The 25,652-nt window shown below is 40.3% G+C and overlaps 1 protein-coding gene across 4 annotated transcripts in view; it reads right to left on the bottom strand.

Moving 5' to 3' along the window:
* Positions 1–24,717, bottom strand: part of ctnnd2a (catenin (cadherin-associated protein), delta 2a) — a 256,392-nt gene extending 231,675 nt beyond the window's left edge. For all 4 annotated transcript variants that reach the window (XM_075452088.1, XM_075452090.1, XM_075452089.1 and 1 more), the window contains exon 1: positions 24,374–24,717. The gene's annotated coding sequence lies outside the window, so the exon portion shown is untranslated. The remainder of the gene's footprint in view (positions 1–24,373) is intronic.
* Positions 24,718–25,652: the final 935 nt, after the last annotated feature.

Below are 25,652 nucleotides of genomic sequence, written 5' to 3'. Positions count from 1 at the left end.
AATGCATCCACATACACACTTAAATATAGACACAAATATAGACATAGTCACTTCTGTATTCACACCCAAAAACACACTGTTTCATTACCCTCATAACTGTGAAAAGAAACTACCTATTATGATATGCTGGATTCCCAGTCCACTCATTCTTTGTCTTAAGCATATGTAAGATGCAAGTTCTATAGTATATACATTAATGTAGTAGATTCTTGCCAATCTCTTTTGTTATATAAACCTAAAGAGAGTGTATGAAATACAGCATTTTCAATGGCATAGCATAAGCAAGAAGCTATTTTATATGAATAGCTTATGTATTCCCCACAGGCATCCAATGATGTATGATACCCTAAAACTCACATGTAGAAATAAAGATATACTGTAGCCTGTCTTGTTAGAAAGACAGGGATACTTTTTAACAGATAACAGCTGCCTGAGGAGAGGCTACTCATGGCTACCACATTTTCTTTATAATGTTTACAAACCTTTAAAAAAATTTGAGAGTGCTGGAGCTGCATTTAATGCATTCATTTTGAGAAATTTGTAAGAAAAGAGAATATTGTGTTGCTTTCATCTTTTCCCTGCGGTGGAACAGCTTTGGGTTTTCTACAATTAATTCTATCAAAACTGATGTGTTCCTGTACCACAATGGTGAGAGTACAATCTAACAAGCTCTGATGCTATGCATCCCAACCCTGTTGAAGTTGAACAGCTTTTCAAAAACTTAGCTTTGACCATCCCTTTCCAATAAAATATCTATTCTATATAATCTATACAATACTCCTTGTGTCAGATAAATAAAAAAGATAAATAGATAACAACTTGTACTGTAAATTATATATTTGTGCTCTTGAAGGAATTAAGCACCATTCCCCTTCTGCCCAAAACAGAGCTAAATGTTTTTATTTATTTTTTTTACATCTGGCAGAGGACACCTCGAAGAGTTCAAAAACATTAATTAATGTAATTGATAGAGTGACTTTATTGCTAAGGGAAACTAGCTTTAAAAACTCACTTGAATAATTTTGTTCTTTGTAACAAGGACATGAAGACAAGGATATTAAGTTGGACATAAAAGCTCCAAACGTAACTGCAGTCGCAATCTATTTGCTGCTTCAATGCATCCTGGAGCTGTCCATGGTGCTGAATATCAGACTTCCCCCAGTGTTTCTCTCTTTGTGCTCCAAGATCGTAATAATCATTGTGTGTAGCAATCAAATGGAGCTTCAGCCTTTCATATAGTACATAGTATAGTATGGTCAGCATGTATATAAACAAAATTTCCTATTTCCATTTTTTTAATTTAATTTAAAACTACATTCCATTTATATTATATAAACTTCTAGTTATACATTTTGTGAGCCATTTACCCATTAAAGTGCTAGGGATTCAGGAAAAAATGTCAGCATGCATGACTCTTCAGTCATTACTAACTCATGTCTGCACAATTATCATTTGAGCTGGCGGCTTTTCGAGAACTAATCCGCTCACAAAGATGGCATGCGTTCAAAGTAACTCTGACAGGTGGATGGATGGTGTGACAAAACTAAGAGAAATTATTCTAAATCCGACACAACCACTTTCTGTCTTAAAGGGATAGTTCGCCTCTTTTGACATGAAGCTGTATGACATCCCATATTAGCCATATCATGTATGAACATTGACTTACCCCCCGCTGCGTCCTGTGAGCCGAGTTCCAGCTGAGTTTTGGGGTCCACGAAGCTAGTCCGGCTAGTTGGCTGGGTCTTGCAAAATAAAGCGTTTTGCTTCTCAAAAAAATATGCGTTCAAAAGAGTAATACATTTGCATCACAAAATAGTTTTGCATGAAAAAGTCAGACCTCACTTCGCTTGGCGCTATTTTTGCCTCCCTTGATATCAATGCGTCCAATGTAAAACTGTGCAGACCGAAGAGCAGACCGAGCAGTCCCCTGCTTCCGAGCAGCAAACACCGTAACAGGTGCAGCTATCGCTAGGTGGCTAGGGAGTGCTCGGTCTGCTCTTCGGTCTGCACAGTTTTACATTGGACGCATTGATATCAAGGGAGGCAAAAATAGCGCCAAGCGAAGTGAGGTCTGACTTTTCATGCAAAACGATTTTGTGATGCAAATGTATCACTCTTTTAAATGCATATTTTTTTGAGAAGCAAAACGCTTTATTTTTCAAGCCCCAGCCAACTAGCCGGACTAGCTTCGTGGACCCCAAAACTCAGCTGGAACGCGGCTCACAGGACGCAGCACCGGGTAAGTCAATGTTCATACATGATATTGCTAATATGGGATGTCATACAGCTTCATGTCAAAAGAGGCTAACTATCCCTTTAAACAGGTGAAGACACAAAGGGAAAGAAGGAAAAAGCGTGTGAAAGATGGAATGTCATTACACAGATAGAGACCAAGGAAGGTATGATGGGTTAATTCGATAACCTTGACCATGGCTGTCATCATTTGCTGTCCTGTATGTGCAGATATGATTGGCATTCAACGAGGATAAAAAACAACATTTACCTGGGCGTTATCTCTGAGACAGCAGACTTGAGTCAGCCTGTGATCTAATGATTCCTCTGTGACACGACCAAAAGAAACACTGAGATTTGGGTGGCCATTTCATATCTGGCTGTCTTTTTTTTTCTTTCTATTAATATCATTTTTACTGTTATCAACAAGATGAGAATGTTGTGGATGAACGCAGGAAATGTGGCCCACAAACAAGGGGCCGCAGTGCGCCTGTTGTCTCCACTGAATTTTGTATCCTTTAGATACCCTACTCTATTTTTGACAAACAACATGAAGATTGGGAAATTAAAGGTTACATAATCAAATTATGTAGAAAATATGGTGATTAGATTCAAATGAAAAATGAATACATAGATAATAAGGAGCAACACAGTAAAAGTCAGACATACAAAGGGAAATGAGAGTAAAACATAGTTGAGAAAGAAACAATAAGCAAAGGAGACCATGCTAGATATGATAATAGTATGATTATCTGTGTGTTTTAAACATAATTTATTTTCCCTTACTCATAAAAAAAAAAACTTGATATATTTAAATTGGTTACATAACAAGGTGTTTTCCAAACCACATTTGACACAAAATATGAATTAAGAAAAAAAAACCTTGATGGTTTGTATCCATCAAACAGCTCGGAAAATCTGGGTGGGAAAGTTAACACCACTTTTATTTCCACTTGATCGGAGCAAATGACCCGTACATGTGCCTAGGATGTTTCTTGTTACACAAAGAGACACATGAATGCATAATTGATCAATACCTTTTGTCACAGTACATAATGAGCGGTATTTCAGTAAAGACTGATTCATTCTGAAAAAAAATAAAATAAATAACACTCTCAGGCTTATATACAAACAATATATGTGACTCGGAAACTGGGCATTATCGTGCTGGACTTCATCCACTGTAGCACTTTTCCATTTAGAAAATGCTACCATTCCTATCTCTAGCAGAAGCCTCTGTTGGGCTGTAGGCCTACCACACTGTGAGACCTACTGTATAAAGCTACTAGGGACTGTGCTTTGGCATGACAGGAGGAGTATCCCCCTGAGAGTTCGATAAGCAAGACTGGGAGCACTGACATCAGCTCATCCTATCTCTCAGTCTTCCCATATAATGTTAATTTTATCCAACCATAGACACATACAATTTGGTACTCTCTACTTGATGTAAACCATTCCTTTTCCTCTCACTTTACCTTAACCATGACCACGACAAAATAATGCCCTAACCCTAACTAAAGTGCATAAATAAGTCTTTGCTTCCAAAAGCACCCTAATTTTGATTGCTGATGATAAAAGTTTGTATCAGTCATTTCCCTGTGCACATAACAACTATAAATCATTACAACTCTTATTGCAGAGTGTTTAATCGTTTAAACACGTGCCCTCGTTGGCCTTATACAACAATTAACACACTGCAATATTGCTTATAAAAGTCACCAAGAAGCAGGTTTATCAAATGTTTCTCCTTCAAGCTGTGTTAATTTATTTCATTAGACTCATTAAGTCAAATGGGATTTATAAAACGGCCTATATCTTGGACAAAATTAAAATAAAAGTAAACATCATAGTTAGGCATGTTGTAAAGGGAATTCAAATAAACACAAAACTGGTACCGTCTGATGTACGATGCGTGCATGTGAAAAGGTGACACAAGGGCTTGGATGTTATTTTCATGCTCTCCCAGCTGCTAAGGACTGAAAGTCTGCCTGCTGGTTGTGTTTGATCCCACTGAGATGCCGTACATCTGTCAGAGGCAGGGAGATCCCACTGGGACCCCACTGCTTCAGTCCTATCAGAATGATGTCATCCTACTGCTCACTCACCTCACACTCTACTTCCCTTTTTCTCAGTTACTCCCACAATATTTCCCTCTATTTACCAGCTTGCATTTCTTTTTTGCATTCCCCCTTTTCTGTCTTTCATGGTATCCTCCAAGCACTGTTGCATATTTTCCTCGACGAACTCATCGACATCAATACATAAAGTTCTGCTTCTTTTTGTCATCAATAATGTCAAATCAATATTATAATTTGTTTTGTGTGTCTGTGACAAACCCCTTATGCAAAGTCTGTCCCATGGCAGATAGTCATGTTCGTGACATTTCAGGAGTTGATTAAAATGTCAAAAATGTATTTACAATTAACAATTCAACTGTCTTTCTTTGTCCATTATATAACCCCTTTTAGGTTTAGATTTGTGGTTTTCATGCCTTTGACCACAAATCGCCTCCTCCAAGTTATTAGGCTATATTTTTTCATTTGGCTTCGACCATAATGTGCCCACAGTGATGCAGAGCTTAGTTTTGCAACTAAATCCGCTATGTTAATGTCAATACATGCTTGTGGGAATGCAGTCTGTCGAATATTAGGCCCCTTGAGATAAACAGTGCCATTTAAGCAACATAAAGGAAGAAAGTTGGGGGAAAAAAACTTAAGGAATAGTAACAAGAACATTACATTTCTGATGGTTTTATTAATGGTCATGGTCAGCTCTAACTATTGTGACAGGCATAATCAGAAAAAAAAACAATGACTGACAGACAGATGAGTGACACAAATGTGTTGATACATACAGCATGTGTCTGCATTGTTACAATATGTGAAGCAGCTGTGTGTGAATGAAAAAAATGCTGCTGTGCTGGCATTTCTGTAGAAATGTTGTTGTCCTATTACACACCTTATCAGCCACAAAACACATTCCTCCAAACCTATGCAGGAGCAGAGTGTGTGTGTGTATGCAATGTTCAGTCATAATTGTGACTGTTTGTCTGGCAATGCCTGAATAAATGCACAACATCTTGTGCAATATGAATTTGTGTGTGTCAGAAAGACAGTAAAATAGAGGGAGATACGACAGGAGAGAAAGGAAAAAGGGAGAAAGATAAAGGCATTCAGTGCAAGCTCTCTCTGGATCCAAAGCCACTGGGTGGCACAGAAGAGTTTCACTGTGCTAATCTCTGTGTAATAACTGAGTCACAGAGAAAACAATAGAGCTCTCTGCCCCTTTTCACAAGCCAAAAGGCCTTGGGGCTGCTGGTTAGTCTGTCTAACCGTGTGAGAACAGAAATGAATGAGTGTATGTGTTATCCTGAAAGAAAGCCAGTCATGAAGTGCACTGTCTGATTCGAATAAAGTGAGGTTAAGATAGAATTCTCCTGATTCATGCTTTGTCAACAACTTTCCACAAAGACACACAAACACAGTTGGTATAGAACATTCATAAATCAAATGTATCATAGTGGACTTCAACTATATTGCTGAGTTGTGTGACGTTCCAATCCAGCCTGCGATTTTTGGTTGTCACTACATTCCTTCTTTCTCTTTCTCTCTCTTTTTATCAACATTTAGAACAAGAAATCCTAATAGTGTATAGACGGGTGTATAGGTGATATCTGGACAGATACAGACAAAGCGATGAATTGCTTTATTTTGGGAGTGTTACGGCCTGCATCACCCTCTTTACCTTGACAGCTCTTATGGATTTTGAGAATGAAGTGTCAGTCTCAGACAGATTGGCTCCTTCCTGTCTCCACCTTCAAGTACCCGACTGCTGCATCCCCCAGCTTCTCCACCAATACTAAAATGTTGCCCAAAATGTTCCTCACCAATAGCTCCATAATAGCTGTAATTTAATGTCAACAGCTTGCCATAATGCCTCTTGTTTTGTAGTGCGTGTTTAGTTTTATTTGTTGAAACCATATGGCTTACTTTTTAAAGACTTTAACTCACATAAGTACTCGCTTTTGGTGCAGTCATAATGTTTGTCTAAATTTGGTTTTAGCTGTGGCAGCACTCCTTATTGGTTTCAATCAGGTGTGTTTTTTTTAATGTGCATTATCTGTGCTGAGGCATAGTTTTGTGCTGCCTGGACCTGGGCAAGGCTAAGTTAATAACTGATGCCCACTGACAGCCACACTTGGTTTCCTTTTGTTATAATTACTAGGGCCAGGGATGTTACTTTGTTAGTTACATTTTGGTTGGTAGCACAACTCTTTATTTACATCTTTTTTCTTAGATTAGAACAGTTGACTGTGTTGTTTTCTATTTTATTTTATCTATTTTATTGTTTTTATAATTTTATTGATTTATTAATACCCACTGGCCCTGATTTGAGTCGCAATTTTGCTTTAGTTATTGTACTTAGTTTTAGTTATTGTACTTAGTTATTGTACTTAGTTTTAGTTATTACTTAGTTACTTAGTACTTAGTTTTTTAGTAATTTTTGTCACTAAATAAAAAAATGATTTTTCCTTAACCAGTTTCACCCAGTTCTAATGTTACTTCCTATTTCCTTGGCTGAACCAACCATGACAGGGTGTCACCAATAAAATTTATTCAGAAACTAGTCAGAAGTTGGACACAAAGGCACAGACAATAAGTTAGAAGTAAACAGGAATTAATGAGTTTTACTGAGAAATAGTTAATTAAATAAGATGGCTGACAGAAAAAAAAATAAGAAAAAGTCATTCTAAGTGATAATTAGCCAATCAATATATGAAATAGGAAAATATGTTAGTGTTAATTTTAGCTATTGCTGCCTTTTTATAACTGCTGTCTTGCTGGGTAAAGGGGTTACACTCGTGCCAAAATGGATGAATACATTTTGATGGTGTGACACACAAAGTGTTAACTAAACCCAACATGAAATGCTGTTGATGAAGAATATAATCTGTAGCTTTTCGTACTGCATATTTGTCCGGATTTGTTCACCTTACAGATGGATGATGCCAAACACTTTTTTTAGCCATGTATAGCCAGCAGTGACTGAGTCTGTTACATGAACTAAAGAGAAGTTGGTGAACAACACTTGAGATGCTCTGTGGTTAATGAGAGACTTAAAATGAACAGATCCATTTTGCCAGCCATCTGCTTTTCAGCCCTTTCTCTCTAGTCAACATTTATAAGAGGAAAAACAAGGAACGGGTGTGTGTAAAAATGCAGTCTGTAAATCTTCAGAAGTTCAAACTCATTTCTCCTCAATGGTTGCATTCAGAACAGTACACTTTACCAAAACACTTCCAGTCACAGAAGAAAAAAACATCTGATAAAGATTGCAACAATCATTTCCAAAAATCAATAGCATGATCAATGTGAAACACATGTTAATCTAATTCTTACATCACAACCTCCACTACATAAACTTGATGTTTAATTGATGTTTTGATTGACTTATCTTGGCCTTGAGTTGACAATGATTGGCTGCAGGGGGCTCATTAAATTTGTTTAACATCAAGTTCAACTGGAAACTGAATGAAAGCATTTGCTAGTCATCCAATACAGCAGACAAGCAGCCCACAAATATCAATGCGCCTCGGAGATAAATTCATCTGATTAACTCTCTTTACACTGGTAGCCTGCCATTTAATGACATTATTGATTTTACCTTAACCACAGACTTGCCTTGGAGATTTAAAGCAATCGCAGGTTACTCAGTAATGTGCTCAGGCTGCTCTCATTCAACAGCATGTTCTGTTGGATCTACTCTGAAGCCTGTTCACCACATCTGTGTTGCCACAGCATGTAGCTTCTGAGCTGATTAGAAGCTTCTATTAGTCTGTTATTGATCAAACAGAAGCAGTACTTATGTATTTATGATGTACACCTTGCAAGGTCTAATCCTGTCCACCTACTGGCCCACTACAGTACATTATTTCATTGTGATACATAGTAACCAAAGCTACTGATCAAATAGTTACCATAGTAAGTTGATGGCTTCATAAACTCTTGCTGGTAGCCTCCTGACCCTCAGTTTACCCTGTGGTGTATGTGACAATGGCTGTGGGTGTATTTCTCAGCTTGTTGCACTGGAATACAGTCAACCTTTTGATACATGTGTATTTCTCAGTGTGTATCATATGTATACTAACAACGTGTGTGTGAGGCAGATACAGCATGGAGCCATCTCTGCTTGGCCCACACCATTCAGAGAGCAGGGGGTCCTCTGCTGGAGAAGCTGGTGGAAACCTCTGTGCTGACTCTGGACTCCTGCTGCCAAGGAGAATGTGCCTTAATGGGAGAAAGAGTCACACTGTCTGACTTCCCATGAGAAAATGGAAATTCAATTTGGTGCACAGTATGATGGCAGAACATCCCACACTGGGAAAAAAAAGCGTGGGCTTTTGCTTGTTTGGGCTATATCCGTGCAGTCGTGATGCATGTGCGAGAATACTGTAGGTACGTGCCTGTGTCTCCTTCACAACCTTTACTACACTGACCCATCAAAACCACACTATGTGAAGGAAAATTGATTGATTCCTCTTAAAACTGGGTTTGTTGCAGTACTCTCCTGGCGGTAGGCAAGGTAGTGATGTAACCCTTTGAAACACTTGACAAGATCTAAAAACCTCCACTCCTGGCTCAACCCCTCCCTTTACCACGTCATAACAGTTTAAGGTTTTGCGTGCTGGCAGGCTCGGAACCTCCAAAAGATCAAAGTTAGATGCCTGACTGGGATATTGGTTTCATTAGACCTTGTGATCTTTGTTGCAACATTTCAAAACAGCTGTCAAACATCTGTGAAGAAGAGGTTGAGATTAGTGTTTCATATTTATCATTATTATCCATCCATAAAAGAATGTAGTTTAGCATATCTAATATTTATTGCTTGGAAATACTACAGTTTGTCTCTATATTTTTGGTTGACTGTAAAAGCAAAAGACCTGTAGATAAAAGAGGAGAAAATATGTGACTGGAAAAAAAAATTGGTGTAGTTAAGACAACACCTTTCTCCCATTTCAAAGTACACTATTCTTTGGCAATGTCTGCCAGTACTGTAGAATGCTGGTGAGAAAGAAACATATCATTGAGAGCTCACATTGACCCAGCAACCAAACATACACGTTTATACACAATAAAAATGACTTTCACTTAAATGGGATCTTTTCTGGAAACACTAATACTGTTCTTCCAGAGAGAGTAACAGTATAGATTAGGTAGCCTATCGGCAATAAATGTAATCCCCAGCTTTGGTTGCTGTGTCTGTGAGATCAATATCATTTTTTCGACTAATGGAGAGGAAAAAATAGTCCACTCAGAATTAAATAAAACTCTCTGAACCTTACCTCCCACTGAGGAAACATCCTCCATCATCCAAAGTCTACAGTGCAGGTCAAATAATTAAAATTAATATCACACAAGCAAACCAGCAGGAGTGAATAACTAACTTAGCTCTCCCACCTCCACACTTTTCTGGCTCCTTACGCAGTCTGTATGTCTGTGAATGCATCTGTGTGAGTGTGTGTACACAGTGCCTTGGCTGCAAAGTGGCTTTTTGTTTCTATTATGATCAATTGTTTGTCTCTTGGTTTTGGAAAGTGTATCAGCTCATTTGTCTGCAGTCCGCAGAGGGAAGGCCGGGGGAGAAAAAGAGACACGAGAGTGACAAAAACGGTGCGTGCCTGTGTCTGTGTGAGTTTTGCAGTTTCTCTGCATCTTTTAAGGAAACGGCAAACCCTTTTTTCTCAATCCCTTTCAAAAGCCTCTCTTTGACACATAGAGACTTTTATTCCAAATTGCTGGCACAAACCCAAACCCAGCAGATTTGGAGCTTAATTGGCCTAAACAACAGCGAGGGGCATCTTATCCCTGCAAATCACTGTAGTTTTTTTTAGAGGGAATGATGGAATTTTTTTGGTTTGGTAAAACATTCAAAAACTAAAAGATGACTCAAAAAACTAGCAAACTTACACATGCAGACATAAAATGCAATGTGATTACAAATTACTTTCACCATTACAAGTATTTTCGGTTGGTCTCCCTTTCTGAGCACTGAGTTGGTTAAAATGATCAAACCGTCTTCACATTTCTGTGTTTCTCCAAATTAGAGAAGTTTCTGTCAAACAGCAAAGACATAGACACACCCTTGCAGTCCTTTTCTATTCTTGGAGTCTGCTACAAAGATACCCAACAAATCTCAAAACACATCAACAGATCACACACATCAAGCCATAATTGGTATGCTCAACTGTGCTTGTTAGCTCCTGCCTTCCAAAAATTTCACAAAAAGCCCAATGGGCCACTTTTTTTTATTTTTTTTTTTTTAAACCCATTTGGAGACTGAAAACATTCCAAAGCACAAGATACTTTTCACGTCATTTCCCACAAGCAAGAAACGGGGGAGCTGATGCAGGGCTGTAGAACTGTGGGCATACGTCATTAGAAATTCATGAGCCACACAATATCTAAGTTAATTTATATGCAGATGATATCAACAGAGAGTTTCATGATGAATTATACATCGCAGATGCAACCCACGGAAGACAGATGGGTGAAATTAAGGTGCACTTGCAGATCTAAAGTCTGGCCATAGTTGAAATCCGCACGGCGTCCCCATGCAAGAGATAACACAGAGAATAAAGAAGTACCATCAAGTGTTTTTATAAGGCAGTTTGATGCCAAATGATTCACTTAGACAGTCCTTTTGCTATGGCAATTGGTAGGAGAGTTCTTCACATTTCTTCTAAATACTATACATTTTGAAGAAAAATTGGTGAACAAGGTTTCATATTGAATTTGTGAGCAGTCTAGTTAGGAGAATGTAGAACACTGAGATGGTCAGCTCATGAATAAAATTGAGGGTGTCACAATACAGCTAATTTCACTTAATTTAGTGATACGTACCCTTAATTTACTTAATTCTAGCTTCTTAACAATGCTGCTAATTAGTTCTTGAGATCCCAAGTTTTATTCTAATCATAAATTGAGTCAGATAGATCTGCTCTACAGTGTTTTATGCCACAAACTTGTGTTGCTTTTGGTACATCATAGATAAAGTCTAATGCTAATTTTCTGCAAGACAAAAGGGGCAAATTAGAACATAATATTATATTATCCCAAAAATGTAAAATATCTTAACTGGGACGGCAGAATAATCATACAGCTCATAAGTAATTTGAAGGATTGCAATTTGTAACATGTTTTCCGCAATGACACCTCATAGGTTTTGTAGAAAATTATGAGAGTAAAAATAGGGAATTCAGCTTTTGGATTCTTATCAAATTGCCAAGCACCTCAAGTATCCGCGTGTTTACTTAGGAAGCTCAATGAGAAGCGTTCCTTTTTCAGAGATCCAGTATTTATAATTCATGGACCACCACCAGTGGCACAACAAAACATGCCCATTTCAATGCCATGACTTATTATTCTTGAATAGCTCCATATTTATATGGCTCTGCATTCCACGGGAGCCTCACATGCATTTTAATCTGAATATCATCCAAAAGAATAAAACCTGTTCTCATACTGTTTAGGTGAAAGACAGCATTTTGTTGACAGGTGAGCGACTGTATATAACAAAGGATGTCCCTGGAGGAGCTGGAAATAAATAAAAATGCTGAATACCTGGATATACTATTCAGCTTACACTGACGTGAGCTTTACTTGGTGCAAGCACCTTGTGTAGCTAAACAGAAAACCTGCCTTTGTCAGCTCAGGGACTGTGGAATGAAATCAAATAATGTGGACAGCAAGAGCTGAGGCTTTACTACAAGTGTAGCTCTCCACTCTCAACACACATCAATAAACACCCTAATAAAACACCCCATGGTCAAAAACATTATCAAAATTAATTTTCTTCTTTTAGACATGCTGAGACTCTAACATAGCTAAATCTTCATTCATTCTCCTCGTATGCTCTGGGTTCCACAGGTGGTTGTTGTGGCAGATGTCACCCGCAATTCTTTTTTCCAAGAAAGAGCTTCCTTCACCCTATTTTTTAGCTTTCTCTCATGTTGACCACTTCCTTTTGTTGCCTTTGATCTCTGATGCCCCTCTTTTTTCTTTATTCTTTTTCTACATTGATCCAAGCAAGTCCACACCCACATAAACCCATCACTCCAGGGCGATAAACTAAGTTGGCTCAATCCATAAACAGGCCGTATTGGTCTGATACCTATCTCTTTCCCTCTCTGTAATTCCCATCATTTCCATCAAATCTGGAGATGTGAGAAAGAGTTTGATTGACAGATGGAAGTAGCCACAGCATTGCCCAGCTGATAATAATCAGTGTGTGCTGCTGATGGGCTGTTGGCTGATTCGAGCACAGGCATCTAGTAGGGCATTTGTACCACTTTAAGCGTGTGTGTGTGTGTGTGTGTGTGTGTGTGTGTGTGTGAGAATCAGAGAGTAAGAGAAAAAGATGGCAGGAGATCAGGGATGACCAACAATTTGAGAATGGCAAAATTAGGAAAAACATAACTTTTATTTGATACAATTGCCCATTCACATGAAAAACAGTTATGCATCCATTCATCCACACCCATGCATCCATCCATCCACATCCATCCATTCATGCATCCATTCATCGATGCATCCATTCATCCACATCCATGCATCCATCCATGCATCCATTCATCCACATGCATCCATACATCCATTCATCCATACCCATCCATCCATGCATCCACATCCATCCATCCATGCATCCATTCATCCACACCCATCCATCCATGCATCCATCCATCCACATCCATTCATGCATCCATTCATCCACACCCATTCATCCATGCATCCATCCATCCACATCCATCCATTCATGCATCCATTCATCCACACCCATGCATCCATTCATCCCCATCCATGCATCCATCCATCCATCCACCCATCCATCCATCCATCCATTCATTCATCCATCCATCCATCCATGCATCCATGCATCCATGCACCCATTCATCCACACCCATCCATCCATCCATGCATCATCCATCCACATCCATCCATTCATGCATCCATCCATCCACATCCATCCATTCATGCATCCATTCATCCACATCCATCCACATCCATTCATGCATCCATTCATCCACACCCATTCATCCATGCATCCATCCATCCACATCCATCCATTCATGCATCCATTCATCGATGCATCCATTCATCCACATCCATGCATCCATCCATGCATCCATTCATCCATCCATCCATGCATCCATACATCCATTCATCCATACCCATCCATCCATGCATCCACATCCATCCATCCATGCATCCATTTATCATTCATCCATTCATCCATTCATCCACACCCATCCACACCCATCCATCCATGCATCCATCCATCTATGCATCCTTGCATCCATGCATCCATTCATCCATCCATCCATCCATCCATTCATCCACACCCATCCATCCATGCATCCATGCATCCATCCATCCATGCATCCACATCCATCCATCCATGCATCCATGCATCCATTCATCCATCCATCCATCCATCCATTCATCCACACCCATCCATCCATGCATCCATGCATCCATCCATCCATGCATCCACATCCATCCATCCATGCATCCATTCATCCATTCATCCACATCCATCCATCCATCCATCCATCTATCCATGCATCCATTCATCCATTCATCCACACCCATCCATCCATGCATCCATTCATCCACACCCATCCATCCATGCATCCATTTATCATTCATCCATTCATCCATTCATCCATTCATCCATACCATCCATGCATCCACATCCATTCATCCATGCATCCATTCATCCACACCCATCCACATCCATCCATCCATCCATTCATCTCCATCCATCCACCCATGCATCCATCCATCCATGCATCCATTCATCCACACCCATCGATCCATGCATCCATCCATCCACATCCATTCATGCATCCATTCATCCACACCCATTCATCCATGCATCCATCCATCCACATCCATCCATTCATGCATCCATTCATCCACACCCATGCATCCATTCATCCCCATTCATCCATCCATCCATCCATCCATGCATCCATGCATCCATTCATCCACACCCATCCATCCATCCATGCATCCATCCATCCACACCCATCGATCCATGCATCCATCCATCCACATCCATTCATGCATCCATTCATCCACACCCATTCATCCATGCATCCATCCATCCACATCCATCCATTCATGCATCCATTCATCCACACCCATGCATCCATTCATCCCCATCCATGCATCCATTCATCCACATCCATCCATCCATCCATCCACCCATTCATCCATCCATCCATGCATCCATGCATCCATTCATCCACACCCATCCATCCATCCACATCCATCCATTCATCCATCCACATCCATCCATTCATGCATCCATTCATCCACACCCATCCACATCCATCCATCCATGCATTCATCCATCCATCCATCCATCCATCCATCCATCCATCCTTCCATGCATCCATACATCCATTCATCCATACCCATCCATCCATGCATCCACATCCATCCATCCATGCATCCATTCATCCACATCCATCCATCCATTCATCCACACCCATCCATCCATGCATCCATGCATCCATCCATCCATGCATCCATGCATCCATTCATCCATGCATCCATCCATCCTTGCATCCACATCCATCCATCCATGCATCCATTCATCCACACCCATCCACATCCATCCATCCATCCATCCATGCATCCATTCATCCACACCCATCCATCCATGCATCCATCCATCTATGCATCCACATCCATCCATCCATGCATCCATTCATCCATCCATCCATCCATCCATTCATCCACACCCATCCATCCATGCATCCATCCATCCATGCATCCACATCCATCCATCCATGCATCCATTCATCCATTCATCCACAGCCATCCATCCATCCATCCATCTATCCATGCATCCATACATCCATTCATCCACACCCATCCATCCATGCATCCATTTATCATTCATCCATTCATCCATACCCATCCATGCATCCATTTATCATTCATCCATTCATCCATACCCATCCATGCATCCACATCCATTCATCCATGCATCCATTCATCCACACCCATCCACATCCATCCATCCATCCATTCATCCACACCCATCCATCCACCCATGCATCCATCCATCCATGCATCCATTCATCCACACCCATCGATCCATGCATCCATTCATCCATGCATCCATCCATCCATGCATCCACACCCATGCATCCATGCATCCATTCATCCATGCATCCATCCATCCATGCATCCACATCCATCCATCCATGCATCCATTCATCCATGCATCCATCCATCCATGCATCCATCCATCCATGCATCCTTGCATCCATGCATCCATGCATCCACATCCATCCATCCATCCATGCATCCATTCATCCATGCATCCACATCCATCCATCCATCCATCCATCCATGCATCCATGCATCCATGCATCCACATCCATCCATCCATCCATGCATCCATTCATCCATGCATCCACATCCATCTATCCATCCATCTATGCATCCATTCATCCACACCCATCCATCCATCCATCCATCCATCCATCCATGCATCCATGCATCCATTCATCCATTTCCGATTCAGGGTCCTGTGGGGGCAAGAACTTATCCCAGCTACAATTGGGTGAGAGGCAGGGTACACCCTGGACAGGTTGATAATATGAAATAAAATGATGTTACTTTGTCACTGTTTGCAAAGACAATTGGTTATTCATCATGCTGCTTCAGGCAGCAGAAAGACTTACAAGACAACTTTGTATGACTATATATAATTATGTGCATATGTATATAATTATATACACACACACATATATATAATATGTATAGTTATATATATCTCACACATACTGTTACATGATTACACTCACCAACTCACCAACTGTTGTTCAGCAGTTTTATGTCAGCACAGAGATGGATATCAGAACAACAGAAAAGGAAAAATATGAATTTACTGTAGTTTCTACAGGAACTTGGAGTCAATTTGTTACCACTTTTTTTTGTATTCATGCACCAGGAATTGGAATATATTGCAGGTATTTCATAAGGTACATCTGTAACTAACAGTTGCTGTGGTTACTGAGAGATGAAGTTTAAATCTGTGTAATTCAATTGCCTTTTGCTGCCACGTGACTCCAAGGAGAAATCATCATTTGAAAAAATGAATGAACCTTCTCTGGGCAATGCTCCAGCTTAGTGTTATCAGCCAGCGGTGTCATATCATTGTTTAGTGGTGTTGTGTTTCAGACCACAGGTCTGAGTGCTGGACGTCTCTCAAAAATTGGATGATTTTGGCTTAATTTCAATAAAACTTCTTATTTCGACAAAGAAAGCAATGAAATGGACTTTTACGGAACAGGCAAGAAACAAACACACACATCCTCGCCCACACACCTGCATACATTGAGACACAGGTGCTCATATCTCGACAGACATATTATTATCCACTTGACCAGTTAGAGAGATAATACTATGTTGTGTTTGCTGAGACTATTGATGAAGCCAACAACAATATACCACCGCGCTTCCTACCATGTAACATGTCATTATGCCAGTTCTTTCTTTTTTTTCCTCTTGCACACTTTTGCTTCAGCTCTTCCATTTTCGACATTTAAGTAACACACATGGGCCTTACAGCTGCAGCACCTGCTGCTAAATAATTTGATATCATTTGCGAAAATTAGACCAACCAGCCATACTGAGGTAGTTGTCCTGTAATTACATTCTGACAAAAAGATTCCACCGAAAGGGTCAGAATGCAAGTTCAACCAGGATGGAGCGCAATGTCAATCTTTGACATCTTTCTCTGATCATCCAGCAGAAATTAACAAACAGGTTGCATGGAAGTCATGAGCCAACACCATTTGGAGAATGTCAAGGAGCTAGATGCGAAAAACAACACTGTACACATTGCAGCCCCTCGCATGCACATCTACACGTACAGCAACATTTTTGCACACATTCTCAAACCATGGGCCATATTTGAAATGACTGACTGCCAACCTCTACTTATGTTAAAAAGGTTGCCATCATGCATATACACACCAACAGTAATAAACACACCTCCACACCAGTCATACATGCACAAGGCAACTACAGGCGACATATTTGCACAGGGACATCAAAGTGATCTGTGCTCCAGCTTCCTTCTTCCTTTGATGGTCAATTAACTCTGGCAGATGAGACTAGCTAAACCACTTATTTATTTGCTTTTACAAGTACAGTGCGGAAGGTATGGCTAAGCAACCACTGACATAAAGCTCTGACTGTAAAGTCAGCACCATATCCTTAGCGTTAATCACGCTGTACTTTCCAGATGCTGGTAAAAACAGCATGTAGCTGTTCTGTAGTTTTCCTTGAAAAATGCTATTGAGTTTGTTTCTCTTCACACTTTTCTGTCACTATTTGATTCCCGGTCGCTCACTCAGCCACTCTGCTACTTTCGATTCTAACTGCTTATAGGCAGCTTTCACTCCTAAGCCCTACTTCATCTTTACACTCCACCTCCTCCATCTTTTTAACAGTTTACCACTTCCTCCCCTCACTTACGTTCATCTTCTACCCACAAGCCCCCCCCTCCCTTTGTTCACCTATTCCTTTTTATCTCCCTTTTTTCTCTTTTATTTCTTTAGTTCATCTCTTTGCTTGTCTTTTTGTTTTATCATACTAAAAAACAGAAGGATGGAGGGTGGATAATGGCGTGGAGGGAGAAGGCGGAGGGAAGTGTGCTGACAGAGGGAGTCCCATCTGCAGCGAGCTCATTAGATGATGGGAGGAGAGTCAGAGGCAGACACAGACTAATAGGCATCCACACAACCCCCTCTCTGTGTCTGTCTCTTTCTCACAGCCACATATTTCTGCTTTGCTGGACTCATTCCGACACATCACTACCTCCTCCATCTCTCCCTGTCTTCTTCCTGCTGCGCTCCTCAAAGTCCCACTCTCGTTAATCACCTCGAAATGCAATACAGAGTAACTGAATGGTTTTACCTTTTACCACCTACCAGTACTATAAGGCTATATTTTCTTAAAACATGTAGCATCAGTGAAAATCGAGACATAAATCCAAAGCATTGTTAACACTGGAACACTCATCTTCACTTTCTTCTACAGTGAAAAAGTATGAAACATTGCAGTGGAAAGATTAAAGGCAAAACAAAAGCTGGGTGGGCTTCAAGCCTGAGCTCAGCTCACTCAGCTTTTGTGAATATAACTAACACATTACTGAAGGAGCATTTTGTTTTAACTTGCTTCACAAGTTGTGAGAGCACGGAAGGAAAATGGGCAAAACTATACCACAAGGTGCACAACTCAATTCATCTCATCTCATCAAAATGCTTTTGTGGAGAAATGAAGCAGAGTACATGATTAACAAAGCTAAAAAAAAAAAACAACGATTTGCAATAGCACTGAAATATCAATATAAAAAGTAACAAGAGCAAAATCAGAATATCAATGTAAGGATAAAATTATAAACAAATCAAGTAAAAGCTCTATGAAGGAGATAGGTTTTTAGCTTAGTCTTTCAAGCAGAAAGAAAGTTTGAAACTCAGACCCAAACTGAGAGCTGGTTCCACAGGAGAGCCTGACCGCTAAAGGCTCAACCCATTCTGATCTTAGAAATTCTGGGAAAAACATGCGGAACAGCATTCTGAGAGCGAAGAGTTCTTTTGGGTTAGTGTGGAATGATACAATTTTAGCAGTATGGAGTATGGAGCTTGGCCATTGAGTGCTTTGTGTACGATGAGAAGAATCTTAAATTTCCTTCTAAATTTAACAGAGAGTCAGTGTAGGAAGGCAAAACAAAAAGAGAAATGAGTTCTATGTTGGCAGTGCCAGTAGGTATTCTGGGTGCAGCGTTCTGGATCAATTGAAAGATTTTCATGGAGGTAAGGCGACATTACAGTGATCCAACCTAAAGGTAATATGGGCCAGCTTTTCCGCATTGCTTTGGGACAGGATGAAGGCTGCTCTAGAGACGTGTTTAATTAAAAGTTTTAGAATTTTTTAAATATGGTTTGATATAGATAAAGTCTAAATGTCAACTAAAATATTAAATTCATTGCTTTAAAAGTCAAAAATAAGCGGTGAGGTTCCTAAAATATACCGTTGTGATGATAAAGTGAAGAGTTTATTGAACAAAAGTTTTTAGTTGATGAAAAGTTGATGTGGAAACAAGATATAGATTATATTCAACCGCTCATTTCAAAGTTGGTGGCAATCCCGTGTAAATCTAAGGTGGTCCTCAACCATAAAGCTTTATACATCATTTATTGCTCACTTATACAGACTGACAAATCTTATTGAGAAGAATTATGGGTGACCAATCATTAAAACAACAATTATTTCAATAATTTTATTAAAAGATTTTGTGAATTGATTATAAATAAAGCTGGTTACCAAGACCACACTAATCCAGTGTTCTTAAAGTCTCATATGAAATTCAATTATTGTTCATTATAAAACAATTGAACCCATCTTTTGAGCAAAAATAAAAGACACTTCCAAGGAGTGCAGCCTTTTTTTCTTCTTCTTCAGTACAGTAGAGTAAATGTAATTTCAGGAATATGTAAAGTTGTTATACAACAAACTAAAAAAAGTAAGCATTTAAAGCAGCACTGGAAAAGTGAGTGAACCTTAAAACTATGTGCTTCTGACAAGTTTTGAAGGACACCGACCTTGATTATGTACATTCTATCACTTGATACAGCCCCGGAGTGCCTGAGGGATGAGTTACCACTTTGGTTTCTACACCGTTATCCTTTACAGTATCATGTTGTGTATCAACAACTAGATAACAATAGTCTTTGGCAAAGTTTTAAAAAAGACCCTTCCACCACAACAAATAAAGTGGCGGTAAAACACAACACAATTGCAGACGCACCGAAGGGACTCAAGACAACCCCATCGGGGTAGGTGGGGAAAAAGAGATAAAGTGTATGTGAAAGAGACCGGAAGCGAGGAATCATGACGTTCTATTTTACTGTTGGATAGAGTTCAGAGAAAATAAATGAATGCAAGACTGATGCAGACTAAGCTTTGTTTTTGCTATTGGTTTGTAATATTTGTTTAGCCCTCTTGTTCTGTTCTCTGTTGGTAAAGCTGCTAAAATGCAAGTTGAAATCATGAAAGATATATGACCTTGATCATCACTCCCTCTGCTCTGGCAGGCTGTAAATAAAAGGTGACTGAGCCTGTGATTGATTCCTAAAGTAAAACTAATGAGGAAAGATGCTCATAGACTCCTGACATTTACTTTAGTGCTCTCTATCATGGCAAACAGAATACACAATATTACAACAGCAGTGTGTTCTACACTGATGTGTTATTTCTAAGAGGTTTCAACATCAGTTATAACCTTATCAGACAGCCACTTCAGTCCAATTTCAGACTCACAAATACATTTTTCTCTAATAAAAATGCTCGGTCAGTTTTTGCAAATTTCACACCAAAGTCTCGGGACTTTGCAGCCTTTCTACAAGTTCACTGCTAACTTACTTATATATTATATTATATATTGCTCTGTAACATACAATGCAAATTACATTGCACTTGCACTGGTTTCACATGTTTTCCACGTTCAAATGGTTTTGAAATGTAAATGATAAAAAGCAAATTATATAACAGATAAAGTGTAAAAGGAAAACATGCAGACTTATTCTTGTTAGGTCCTGCAACATAACCCAACATTGTCGCTTGATGTTTTTGATGGCTTCTGGAAATGTCTTTGCCAGCCTCTTCAGCATAACAACACTTTAACATGTATGGCTGTGCATGAGCAGGACCCAGAGCGAGATTTTTCTTTATATCAGTAATGTTAAATCCTACATCAATAAGGGTCGCCGAAAAGCAAAGAAATTGCCAGATTCTCTGGTGTTACTTAACTGAATCACTAAAATAAATGTACTTGTTAACTATTTTCTCTCGAAAAAGCTGGATTGGACTAAATGACCAACTCAATTCTGCAGAATCACAAGCAGAAGTCAGCAAAGTCCTGATTGAGTAGGGCACCAATGTGTTGCATAACTCTGAGTAATAATAGTAAAGAAAAGATAATGAGGTCACTTCATAACTGACCCACAGGGACTAACTTAAACACAAAGAGTAATCTGTGGAACATGTTAAGTGCACTACGAACGAAATTACATATTTAATAGTGCGGAACATGTCCATGATCTTGTAACGATTCCACTGCAATGACAACGCTATAAAACTGTCCATTAGCAGAGCTCATAAGCATTTCGTCACCAGCATGAGCATCAAGTTATCAGATTGATGAGCACATTGTGGCTGCCAATTAGCACCTAGCCTACTCCCATGAATATGCAATCAATGAAGTCTGCAAGTGTCGCTCAACTGTCAGCCAGCTGCCTGAGGGCCAAAGACATTACACAAAATGAACAATTGGAGAAAAACAAGTGGAACATATAACAGATAAGAGATTGTGTGTGTATCAAAACAATAAGCATTCATTCTTTTGTCTGTTTTTTAAGCTTTTATCTTGTCTGGTAGCTTCAATCTTTCCTCCCATTTTCATTACTTGTTTTTGTAATTACAGGTGGTTTGGGTCATACCTGTATAAGAAACCATATTTACTTTCTGGCTTTATGCTTCTTATTTCATGTCAATCGTTACTTAAAACTTTCAGGAACATTTGTAAAATCAAGGACTGGGTACACCCTGGACAGGTTGCCCGTCCACCACAGGTCTCCACACAGAGACAACGAGACAAACAACCATGTGTACTCACTCTTAGGGTCAATTTAGAATCCCCAATTAACTCAACATGCATGTTTCAACATGCAAACTCCCCACTCCTCTGCAGGGACTCGAACCAGGAGTCTTCTTGCTGTGAGGCAACGGTGCTAACCACCAGGCAGCCCCACAGGGTTTTTCCCTTGTCAGTTTTAATATGTAGGTCAGGCTTATGTGAGGAACAGAACTTTTGAGCAGAGAATCACTGTCTTGCTTGCTGGAAAGCCTCTGAGTAATGTTGGCACAAGACAGTCTTGGAGCTCTCTGTGTAATCTCACTGCCCATAATGTCACATGAATTATGAAACGTTCTAAAAAATGAAAAGATGGAAATCCTCATTCCAATCGAAGATCAGGTGTGAGATAAGATTAAATTGTAAGATTGCTCAAAATTTAAGAAAGGCAAAGTCAGGGGCAACTACTCAAACATTCTAGAAACATTCACTATTACCTCTCTCTAACTCAGTCTCAACTTATTTCATGTGTTAAAAATTGCCCTTAAGTACCTGATGTGGCCCGTGTGCTGGAACTCGTATTGGACTGACCAAGTGTGAGAGTCAGAATACAATATTTAATCTGTTACACCATCAATGCACTGTACCAAACCCAACTTTTGTTTTCTGATGATTAAAAATATGACAGTAACAGTATTTTCAAATCCTCTCTGACCCTGCTCTGCCACAAGGAGGACAAGAATAATTCAAGCTCAACCCCCACATCAGCATTACTGTGTGTATAAGGCAGGGCCAGCTCATCGCGGTAGCTTGTTGGACTGTCGTCAGCACTCCATCCTGTGGACGGCTGCCAGTATCCCCTCTGTCCGATCAATAGGCACTGGCGGCTAGCTTTCCCGCTTTCCTTTCTCCCTCTCTTGGCTACCACAGTATAAAGACTGTTCTGTTCTGCCAGCGCAGCATAGTGATTAGGCATTAGGCCGGCGCTGCTGTGTGAATTAGCTTAATCGGTGTCCGTGATGAAGGACGAGGCTTTTCATGCCCACTGGAGACATTCACTGGACATAAAAGAAATTAATCTTTAGGAAATTCAGAGAGAGGATGGAGCGTGTGTGTGTGTGCATGTGTGTGTGTGAGTAAAGTAGGGAAATTGCAGAAGAATTGTTGAAACAGTTCCCACAGGGATAGGTCCTTTGTAATGCTCTTTATCCTTCAACCATACGAATAGAAAAAAACCTACTGAGGTTCTTGAAGATGTGTGGCTCAGGGGTAAGAAGAGTGCTACACTGTCATCTCTTGAAGTACTGGAAAAGTGGATAATATGCTAGTTGAGGCTGATTGAGCAGCTGTTGTATATGGAAGAAAAAAAATCGACGTCCTCATTTTCCTCCACCAGAGGTCAGTTTGAGGGGAATTACATGTGATTGCACAGCTGCTTACCTGGCACAGAGGAAGCTGCCTTATCTGCATATCAGCTCAAAGTTTTGTACTTTCAAAGCAGCACAGGCCAAAGGACAAAGGTTTCTGGTGTGATATACAGTAGAGCACGTACTCCAGCAACACAGTTTTACACCTTGTACTTCTATGCCCTCAGCTGTCCATCATGCACCTGCCCAAGTGCTGACATGCAGCCGGCTGAACATGTACCCACAGCATGCCTAACAACAGCCAAGCCCTCCTCCTCAACTCCACATCATCTTCTGGATATATTGTGCGCCCTTGACAAATTGCCAGCGCTCAACCCCCCTCCTGGAGGTGTCTATTGATCAAATCACAAGTAAGGCTGTGGGAAAGGTAGAAAGTAACTATACTTTCATCCACCATGTGATACAAAAACACACAAAAAAATTACATTCCAGTGAAACTTTATAGGTATGACAATTACATCTGATTATGGCACTGTAACACCCCAGGAAGAGAATTTTGTTCTGATAAATCCTGTCTTATCCCATGACAGGATATATTAAAAAAAGAATGCATCAGCAACTTATAATAGGGAATAAGGTTGTCAAACAAATTTAGTTGTCCAGCAAGGAAGCACAATAGACTACTCCTTTTATTTACAAAGTGCATTTTGCACCTTTGGAGCACTTTTACGCACATCCAATAACATATTTAGGTCAGTCATGTGCAACCAAGTATCTTGTATATTGATGGATCTGGAGACACTCAACCACATGTCTCTGACAAAAGCTTTAAAACAAGCGTGTTGCCAAAAAGAGTGAATCAGATTCGAACCAGCAGCTTCCCAAAACCATCCCTCGTGACTGTTCCAGGAGTCTTGATCACATTTGCTGCACATCTCCAAAATGCAAGCAGACTAAACAAGAAGCTGAAAACCGGTATTTGTAGAGCTGACACCTTTTCTCCCCTTGTCCGATAACATTAACTCTACAACTGGGAGAACAACGCGATGGCTTACCGAAATGAGATCCTGGCCACTGTCGGGTTTCTCCCCGTTTCCCTACTGTCCCTAGTCCGCTTCTCTCTCAAGTCAATCCGCAGTGTACTCAAATCAGATCAAAACGAAGCGGTGCGCTTTCTTGCTGCGTCCTGAGTTGCCGTGGATGGAACGATCATTTGCCGGGATGCTTTGGCTGGGGGGCAGGGGTACAAGGCTGAGGCATCCGCAAGGAAGGAGGAAAAGAATGTGGAGGACACAAGTGAGAAAGAGGAAGAGGTGAGGCGCGTGCAGCGAGAGCAAGAAATTAAGAAAGAAAGACAGAGGATAGCAGCAAAGCACCGCAGCGACACGGAGGCACCGGAGAGGAGGCAGACAGCAGCTCTCCGTCTCGCCCTCGCTCACGCACATGCGCGCGTACGCGAAGCATTTATTTCATACAAGGACATGGAGCGACATCTTCAGGTGAGAAGTCCTTGGACCAGGTTGGGAGGCGCCTCAAATATATAATAAAATACCCTTTATGTATCCTATCAGTGCATTGTGATTGTATTGCTGTGTTGCACCATAGGAGACAATACAAAGAGAAACACAGGGAAATGTTGCTGATTCCATAGTCTAGCAAGCTGTGTTTCACTGCAGTGTGCCGAATATGTGTGCATATCATTTAAGCACCTTATGGTGAGTCATCTTAGACATCAGTTATTTCCATGAGACCCTCTCCAACTACTTACCTGGTCCCAACTCTTACTTTAAACCAACCGTCAGCCAAAATCTACTCTTGATCCTGCAGGTAATAAAGGGAGACGGACCCAACCCCCCCAAAAAAAACAAATTTGACTTAAGAGGAATCAGTTTCATCACTACTTCCACCCCCACATGTGTTATTGTACAACCCCATCCCCCAACTCACTCCATGGCAACCAGATCCCTATAGAGGTTATGATAATAATATCACCTGACCTGCACTGCATCATCTCTCATGGCCCCATCTATTTCTGTATTACTTTATTTCTCTGTACGTCACATACACCTGGCTTCTCAAGGCCCAGAATTGCAGAGTGTTTCAGATGTGTGTGGCTATATCATGTCACTGCTGCTGCTGACTCAGATAAGTTGAGGACGAAGTCTGTCCTTCTTTCTTTGAGCATGAACCCACTAAACACAGAGGAAAATACAGTTGCAGCACTGATCAGGAAGGAGAGAACCAGCCACTCCACCCACTAATCACAGCCATTGTGAACATCTCCTGATGTTAAGCTTATGTGTTAATTCAGTAAGAAAGATTTGCTCCCTCTTG

This window comes from Odontesthes bonariensis, chromosome 20, assembly GCF_027942865.1.
Source record: "Odontesthes bonariensis isolate fOdoBon6 chromosome 20, fOdoBon6.hap1, whole genome shotgun sequence".
NCBI classification, from domain to species: domain Eukaryota; kingdom Metazoa; phylum Chordata; class Actinopteri; order Atheriniformes; family Atherinopsidae; genus Odontesthes; species Odontesthes bonariensis.
Note: the sequence above shows the minus strand (reverse complement) of the source record. Positions and strands in the feature narration are given on the sequence as shown.